We start from the raw sequence: 9,929 nt of genomic DNA, 5'->3' as shown, positions 1-9,929 counted from the left end.
GATGGGGGTATAATAAGTTTGTCATTCCGTTTGTAACACATCGAAATATCGATTTCCGACCATATAAAGTATATACATATATATATATATATATATATATATATATATATATATATATATATATATATATATATATATATATATATATATATATATATATATATATATATATATATATATATATATATATATATATATATATATATATATATATATATATATATATATATATATATATATATATATATATATATATATATATATATATATATATATATATATATATATATATATATATATATATATATATATATTATATATATATATATATATATATATATATATTCTTGATCATGGAGAAACTCTAAGACGATATAAGCATGTCCGTCTGTCTGTTGTAATCACGCTACAGCCTTCAATAATGCCGCTATCGTCCTGAAATTTGGCACAGATGCGTGTTTTGTTTGCAGGCAGGTCAAGTTTGAAGATGGGCTATATCGGGCCAAGTTTTGATATAGTCCCCATTTAAACCGACCTCCCGATTTGGGGTCTTGAGCTTCTAGAAACCGTAGTTTTATCCAATTTGCCTGAAATTAGAAATCTAGATGTATTTTAGGACCATAAAAAGGTGTGCTGAAAATGGTGAGTATCGGCCCATGTTTTGGTATAGCCCCCTGTTGGATTATCATCCAAACAAGATGAGTATACTTTTCATACTAATTTATTTACAAAAATATTCTTCCTTATATACTCTTACAAACTAAACTGCCTGTGCATTAGTCCAACTGATCGTCGCACACAGCTATCTCTTATCTGTTTTGTTACATTAAGATCCCACACACATGCGCTCTTATCAGCTAGTACAATGATTTTATGGCGATCCTAAGTAAACAAATGCGTCTCTAATCTCTATCTAATGATAGGGACCAATTCTAAGATATTTCTATTGTCGGCGTTATCGCATTCATGTTCAAAATATATTTATTTTGAACACCCCCATATAGACCGATCTCCCGATTTTACTTCTTGGACTTCTAGAATCCGCAGTTTTTATTCAATTTACCTGAAATTGGAAATCTAGAGGTATTTTAGAACCACAAAGAGATGTGCCAAAAATGGTGAGCAGCGGTCCATGGTTTGGTATGGTCCACATATAAACCGACCTCCCGATTTGGGGTCTTTGGCTTATAGAAACCGTAGTTTTTATCCAATTTGCCTGAAATTGGAAATCTAGAGGTATTTTAGGACCATAAAGAGATGTGTCGAAAATGGTGAGTATCGGTCCATGTTCAGGTATACCCCCATATTGACCGATTGCCCCAGTTTATTTCTTGGTCTTACAGAAACCGTAGTTTTCATCCAACTTGCCTGAAATTGGAAATCTAGAGGTATTTTTCGGACCATAAAGAGGTGTGCTGAAAACGGTGAGTATCGGTCCATATTTTAGTATATCCCCCATAAGAACGACTTATCTATTTTGCCTTAAATTTTAAATATGCTGGTATTTTAGGTTCGCAAAAACGTGTATGGGATTAAGTTTTTATCGTTCCATTTGGTATGGCCTCCATATTCTCGAGGGTATAGAAGGCGCACTGATCATGAAAATTGCTTGAAACTCAATGTAAAATTTTTAGATTTTACTCCTCGGGTGAAAATCTACAGATTTAAGATTTCACATCAAGACATTATTTTATAATTTTCTTGCACACTTACAAGAGATGTTAATGATTCCTCTAAAACTCAAACAAAAATGATTCTTATAAATCCAGAATCTGATCTAGTCTTCATAGGTAGAATCTTTAAATTTATCTTCGAGAAGTGTACTGGTTGAATTGATCTGCTTGGGAGAATATCTGTCATCAAACCCTCTTAAATCCTACATATATTTTCAAGATACCCGCACTATTATATTTGATTCAGCCAAACTTACTACTGTATGTACTTGGTTTTTCACTTGTTAACTAAAGAAAATTGTGTATTTTGTAGACCAAAATTGGAGTTTAAAATTGCAAGAATGTCTTTAGTACCATACGAAGTTCAAGATGGGCACATTTTTAGTCAAATTTACAAATTTAAAGAAATAATGACCTATTTTGTGAGAAGTACGAATTTTGCTTCATTTGTGTATAATTTTCCCCCCGGTTTTTAGTTAATTTATCTAACGTACGCAAAAAATTATTAGACTAAAGGACATTTCTCCAAACATAATAATTCTATGAACTAAAATAAAGTTAAATTGGCTTTAGTGAAACAGAGGTATCCCTTTTTTATACACTCCACCATAGAATGGGGGGTATATTAACTTTGTCATTCCGTTTGTAACACATCGAAATATTGCTCTAAGACCCCATAAAGTATATATTCTGGGTCGTGGTGAAATTCTGAGTCGATCTGAGCATGTCCGTCCGTCTGTTGAAATCACGCTAACTTCCGAACGCTAACTTCCGAACGGAACAAGCTATCGACTTGAAACTTGGCACAAGTAGTAGTTATTGATGTAGGTCAGATGGTATTGCAAATGGGCCATATCGGTCCACTTTTACGTATAGCCCCCATATAAACGAACCTTCAGATTGGGCTTGCGGAGCCTCTAACAGAAGCATATTTCATCCGATCCGTTTGAAATTTGGTACATGGTGTTACTATATGGTCTCTAATGACCATGTAAAAATTGGTCTACATCGGTCCATAATTATATATAGCCCCCATACAAACCGATCCCCCGATTTCGCTTGCGGAGCCTCTAAGATAAGCAAATTTCATCCGATCCGGCTGAAACATGGTGTTAGTATAGTCATTAACTGGGGAGCCACCGTGGTGCAATGGTTAGCATGCCCGCCTTGCATACACAAGGTCGTGGGTTCGATTCCTGCTACGACCGAACACCAAAAAGGTTTTCAGCGGTGGATTATCCCACCTCAGTAATGCTGGTGACATTTCTGAGGGTTTCAAAACTTTTCTAAGTGGTTTCACTGCAAGGTGGAACGCCGTTCGGACTCGGCTATAAAAAGGAGGTCCCTTGTCATTGAGCTTAACATGGAATCGGGCAGCACTCAGTGATAAGAGAGAAGTTCACCACTGTGGTATCACAATGGACTGAATAGTCTAAGTGAGCCTGATACATCGGGCTGCCACATAACCTAACCTAACCATAGTCATTAACTGAATGACCATGCAAAAATCGGTTAACATAGGTCCATAATTATATATAGTCGCCATATAAACCGATCCCCAGATTTGAACTCTGTAGCCTCTTGGAGGAGCAAAATTCAACCGATCCTGTTGAAATTTGGTACGTGGTGGTAGTATATGATAGTTAACACCCATGCCAAAAGTGGTCCATATCAGTCCATAATCATATATAGCCCCCTAATAAACCGATCCCGAGATTTGGTTTTGGAGCTTCTTGGAGGAGCAAATTTCATCCGAGTCAGTTGAAATTTTGGTACATTGTGCTAGTATATGACCGTAAACAACCATGCCTAACTTGGTCCATATCGGTCTATAGTTATATATAGCCCTCAGATAAATCGATCCCCAATCACACAAACATTGGTCCATATGAAGTTCATAATTGTATATAGCCTCCACATAAGCGACCCCCATATTTCAATTCTGGCTCTCTACGTATCGTGCAAAAAGTCCATATCGATTCGAAATTATTTGTAGACTTACCTATACATAACTTCTTTGTCTAAGAAAGGGTGAAACGGTCAAAATTTGGTCAATATAAACTTGACGTATGTCTTTCATTTGCATTTAAAAAAACCTGAACACCCCTCATTTTGAAGGTGTGTGTGTGTGTAGAATGTTGCTCCTATTTTGATTTTGGAATTCACTCTTCAGTTATAAAAATGCCGTCCAAGCAAGAAGAGCAGCGTATCAAAATTTTGCTCGCGCATCGCAAAAATCCGAGCTACTCGCACGCAAAGCTGGCAAAATCGCTAAAAGTTGCCAAATCAACCGTTACAAATGTAATTAAAGTGTTTGGGGAACGTTTGTCGACAGCCAGGAAGTCTGGATCGGGGGGGAAATCGAAAACCGGAAGCTGCTGAGACGACAAAGAGAGTTGCCGGTAGTTTCAAGCGAAACCCTAACCTCTCTCTCCGAGATGCCGCAAATAAGATGGGTGTATCGTCTACAACCGTGCATCGAGCCAAAAAACGAGCCGGACTATCGACTTACAAGAAGGTAGTGACTCCAAATCGCGATTATAAACAAAATACGACGGCCAAAGCGCGATCCCGGAGGCTGTACACGACGATGCTGACGAAGTTTGACTGCGTGGTAATGGACGGCGAAACCTACGTCAAAGCCGACTACAAGCAGCTTCCGGGACAGGAGTTTTATACGGCAAAAGGAAGGGGATATGTATCAGATATTTTCAAGCACATAAAACTGTCAAAGTTCGCAAAGAAATATCTGGTGGAGGGTACATAAGATTCGGCCTGGCCGAACTTACGGCCGTATATACTTGTTATACCCTGCTCCACACTGTGGAACAGGGTATTATAAGTTAGTGCATATGTTTGTAACACCCAGAAGGAGACGAGATAGACACATGGTGTCTTTGGCAAAAATGCTCAGGGTGGGCTCCTGAGTCGATATAGCCATGTCCGTCTGTCCGTCTGTCCGTGAACACATTTTGGTAATCAAAGTCTAAGTCGCAGTTTTAGTCCAATCGACTTCAAATTTGGCACAAGTATGTGTTTTGGCTCAGAACAGATCCATATTGATTTTGGAAAAAATCGGTTCAGATTTAGATATAGCTCCCATATATATATTTCGCCCGATATGGACTTATATGGCCCCAGAAGCCAGGGTTTTACCCTAATTTGCTTAAAATTTTGCACAAGAAGAACAATTAGTACTATAGTCAAGTGTGCCAAATTTTATTGAAATCGGTTCAGATTTAGATATAGCTCCCATATATATCTTTCGCCCGATATGGACTAATACGGTCCCAGAAGCCAGAGTTTTACCCCAATTTGCTGGAAATTTTGCACTAGGAGTACAATTAGTAGTGTAGTCAAGTGTGCAAAATTTTATTGAAATCGGTTCAGATTTAGATATAGCTCCCATATATATCGCTCGCCCGATTTACACTCATATGACCACAGAGGCCAATTTTTAACTCCGATTTAGTTGAAATTTTGCACAGGGAGTAGAATTAGCATTGTTGCTATGCGTACCAAATTTGGTTGAAATCGGTTCAGATTTAGATATAGCTCCCATATGTATGTTTTTCTTATTTCGACAAAAATGGTCAAAATACCAACATTTTCCTTGTAAAATCGGCACTGCTTAGTCGAAAAGTTGTAATAATGACTCTAATTTTCCTAAACTTCTAATACATATATATCGAGCAATAAATCATAAATAAACTTTTTCGAAGTTTCCTTAAAATTGCTTCAGATTTAAACGTTTCCCATATTGTTTTACTAACATTGTGTTCCACCCTAGTGCATTAGCCGACTTAAATTTTGAGTCTACAGATTTTGTAGAAGTCTATCAAATTCCGTCCAGATCGAGTGATATTTAAATGTATGTATTTGGGACAAACCTTTATATATAGCCCCCAACACATTTGACGGATGTGATATGGTATCGAAAATTTAGATCTACAAAGTGGTGCAGGGTATAATATAGTCGGCCCCGCCCGACTTTAGACTTTCCTTACTTGTTTTCATATAACATACTATTAAAATCCATTACAAGCGAGTTAACGACAACATAATTTTTCAAATTCAGACTCGGCTTCCAGTAAAAACTATGCTATGTTTCAAGTAAAAAACGTCTTTAAAATAAAGTGTTGAAAAATCTGTCCTTTTTTGACCACTTTTTTGCTTTGTAGTGAAGATGCGAAAGGACAATAAGTTTAAAGACAATCTCATTAATTTTAAAGAATTTATCTGAATTATTAAAGTTAAGTTGACCTTAGCCTAAAAATTTTTTCTTTCATGTTATGACACCCATTTTTAATTCGAATCACTTAACCCTCTAATGCCCATTCTCAGCCTTTAGGCGGGTTTCATTTAATAAGGAAGTTTTTAGTAAAACACACCTTAAGACAACAAAAATGGATACAATAAAAAGAAAAAGAAGATTAAACTGTTCAAGAGGCTTTGCAGTAGAGGTGTGCGCGTGACACTTAATTTTCGTGACACGCGTGATTCACCCGTGAACTCTCGTGAATGTGCGGGAAAGGGACTAAAATGAATATGTCGTGCGTGAGAAATAAAATCGGTTCATGAGTGTGCGTGAATAAAATTTCTGCAAAATTACACGCTCACGAAAAAAAATCAATATTTAATTCATACTTGTATGTAAACTGATATTAATTTAGCTCTCGAACTATATTCTATTTTTGAATTTTATTACCTTTGCTGATTTTCGTTTGGAAAATGTCGTGAGTCTTGTGAATTTGTCGTGAATCACGTGAATTGTCGTGAATCGTGCGTGAGTCTGAGTCTTTAAAGGTAGTTCGTGCGTGAGTACTGGTTTTCATTTCGTGAATGTGCGTGAGGGTGATTGACTACCACACGTATCGTGCGTGAGCGTGCGTGAATAAACATTTTGCTTCGTGAATGTGAGTGAAATTTCAGTCACGCGCACACCTCTACTTTGCAGCATATACTAAATTTTACCGTATAAATTTTTCTTGTTTAGTTTTCTAGCTTTTGTATCGTTTACATTGAAAATTTAATCAGCTGGCAAAAAATTGGGGCAGTAGAGGGTTAACTATAAGGACAAATCGACTTCATTGTAAGGTTTATCGACTTTTGGCAAAAGGAAAAAAAAACTTTATATCAGAGAAATGCGTCTTCTGTGCTAAGCAAAATTCTTATTCGTATTTTAAGGACATGAAATATTTGGCCTCACGACAATATTTTTTTTTTTTCAGTGTAGATGGTCTCACTCAATCATACAAACTTTTTGTTTTGTAGAGTAAAAATCTCTTAAATCAAAAGTCGCATTAAGATACATTTGTTCATTGTAAGCCATATGAAGGCATCGATCATTCAAAGACCACTTGTGGATATGAATTTCTTTTTCGGACACTTTGGTTTTTTGCACATTCCCGATTAAGTCCAACCGAACCAATTAAATAACCCAAATCAAACTATTAAGAAAGGAATTTAGATTCTCGTTTACTTTCTCGTCCGTACCACAATTTCATTTGTAGCAATAAATCACTCTAGCGCCATATGTGGCAATCATTGTCCTTCGATTGCCTCGACTTCACATCCAACATCAGATTGAAACAAAAAAACAGTCATCGAACAACACCACTGTTAACTAAATTCTACCAACATTAACACTTGAAATCCAATTACTTCTTAACTACAAAAATCCAAGTGCACCAACAAAGATAGGGGCAATGGGGGAGAGGTTGGTCATTTTCGCTCGAACAGTCATGTGTGGATCTTAGCAAAAAGAAACAAACACAGAGGGAGTAGTATATCCCAAAAGTATTCCACAAAATCATGTGTTTTGATATGTTTATTTGACAAGGGTCAAGTCAATATGTCAGACCGTTGGATAAACGAAAGTATATTGACAGGACAACGCAGCTTATTTCATAGACACCCATATATTCGTGAGGACAGTGAAGGTGTAAAAGAAAAAATTTCTTTAACAAAATATTCTTAAGTTAAAATTTATTTTATATTGTTTTTACGACATAAGTTAGTATTTCGACACAAGACGATATCTCATTTCTCTTACACGGTACTGATTGTACCAAGAATAATATTTTAAAAATCACATTTTCTTTTAGAATTAAAATCGAAGACAATAATTGTTTATTAAAGTGCAAGGAAAACAATACATAGATATAAAATGAAAATGAATATAATTTAGTTAATCGATTCAATAATTTATTATCTAATCATCCTCCATCATATTCTTCATTTCATTTTATCTTCTTCCATAATTTCTTTCATATTCATTTTGTATGCCTGTCGGGCACTGAAGGAACACTTTTTCTCTCGCATAGACTTTTGTTTCTATTTTAATGCCGCAAGACAACACAATAAAGATATTTATATAGTAAAAATAAAAAAAAATAAAAAACAATTAAACATTAAATAATTTCTCCTTTTAAAATGTCTTAAGCGCTCTATACAAAAATTTAAGATTTTTTTATTTTTTTTTTTTATTTAAGCATATGAAAAAAATAGCAGTGCTTAAATGTACACTACAACTAGTCTCGATAACTTCATTATGTGACTAACTAGTAGTTTAATTAAATAATTCATTTTAATCTATTTAATAAATATTTTAGGGAACAAAACTAGTTATATTTAATTGAATCTGTTTATGAGATCTTGCGGCTTAAAGCGGTTGAGTCGTCTTGTTGAGTAGGATGTGTTACTAAGTTTCTTTGCTTCCATATTTTCATGATGTTCAAGCTTTATTTGGTGTTTGTTTGCGTGTACAGTAATTTCTTCTCGTACATTAGTCATCTTTAGATCTCTGTGGAGATCACTGTTTCTTACAAACCATGGCGATTTTACAATTTTTCGGAGCACCTTATTTTGAAATGTTTGGATTTTATTAATTTCTGTGTTGTTCGCGCAACCCCATAGTTGGATGCCGTATAGCCAAATCGGCTTTAAGATTTGTTTGTATATCATTAACTTGTTGTCTATCGAAAGCACTGAATTTCTTCCCATAAGCCAATGCATGTTGCGTAGTTTCAATTCCAATTCTTCCCGCTTTTTTTGAATGTGGTACTTCCAGCTGAGTTTTGAGTCCAATAGCATGCCCAAGTATTTCGCTGAGTTTGCTGAAGGTATTTGATTTTGGTTTATGTACAACGGCATGTATGTACTTGAAACTCTCGAGAAATCCACATGGACTGACTTTGTGTTGTTTAATACAAGTCCCCACTCACTTGTCCATTCATTTACACTATTGAGGGTCGATTGGAGCTTCTGTGTTGACTCTCTTGAAGTTTTACCAGTCGAAATTATAACCGTGTCGTCGGCAAATGTTCCTATAAAACAATTGTTTGCTACAGCGATATCGTATGTGTATATTAAATATAATAGAGGTCCCAGGATGCTGCCCTGAGGGACACCAGAAGTAATGGGAAACAAATTAGAGTATTCATTTTCATGACGTACTCTAAAATACCTGCATTCCAAATAGGAGCGAAGAATTTCACAATAGTTAGATGGATGTACTGACTTAAGTTTCTGAATAAGTCCATGATGCCAAATACCATCAAAAGCTTGGGATATATCAAGGAAGATTGCAGAAAAGGCTTCTTTTTTTTCGAAAGCTTCTTCTATGACATGTGTTACTCTGTGGATTTGTTCAATTGTTGAATGTTTTTTTTCTGAATCCGAATTGATGGGGTGGGATGATATTCAGTCGCTCAACTAGTGGCTCGAGTCCAGCCATAAATAGTTTTTCGAAAATCTTTCCTATTTGGGGAAGCAGTGAGATGGGGCGATAAGATTTTGGCTCATGTGGACTTTTACCAGGTTTTGGTATCAATATAATTTCCGCGAATTTCCAAGAGCTTGGTATGTATTTCAGTCTTAGTACAGCATTCATAATACAGTCGAAGCTCGGTTTAACGAACGATATATTGTCAGGCACTTTCGTTATTTAGAAAAATTCGTTAAATCGAACGGGAATATTAAATGTTAACTTTTATTGAAAATCGTAGTTTTTTTACCAGATGAGTAAAAATGCATAATCATTTGAAAAAATTAAAGCACAGAGACACTTAAAAAATAATACTTAAAATAATCTTGATGAACTTGATATATCTAGGTTAGGTTAGATTGAAGAGAGGATCCAAGATTCGCTGTCGTATGGGGGCCTATATACACCCATGTCATAATTTGTATACTCTAACTTCTTAGACGAATTGCCTAATTTGTTTCAAGAATGGCCAGGCATAGGTAGTGTTC

Source organism: Haematobia irritans, chromosome 4 (assembly GCF_050003625.1).
Source record: "Haematobia irritans isolate KBUSLIRL chromosome 4, ASM5000362v1, whole genome shotgun sequence".
Taxonomy (NCBI): Eukaryota; Metazoa; Arthropoda; class Insecta; order Diptera; family Muscidae; genus Haematobia; species Haematobia irritans.
The sequence above is the reverse complement of the archived record's forward strand: the minus strand, read 5'-3'. Positions refer to the sequence as shown.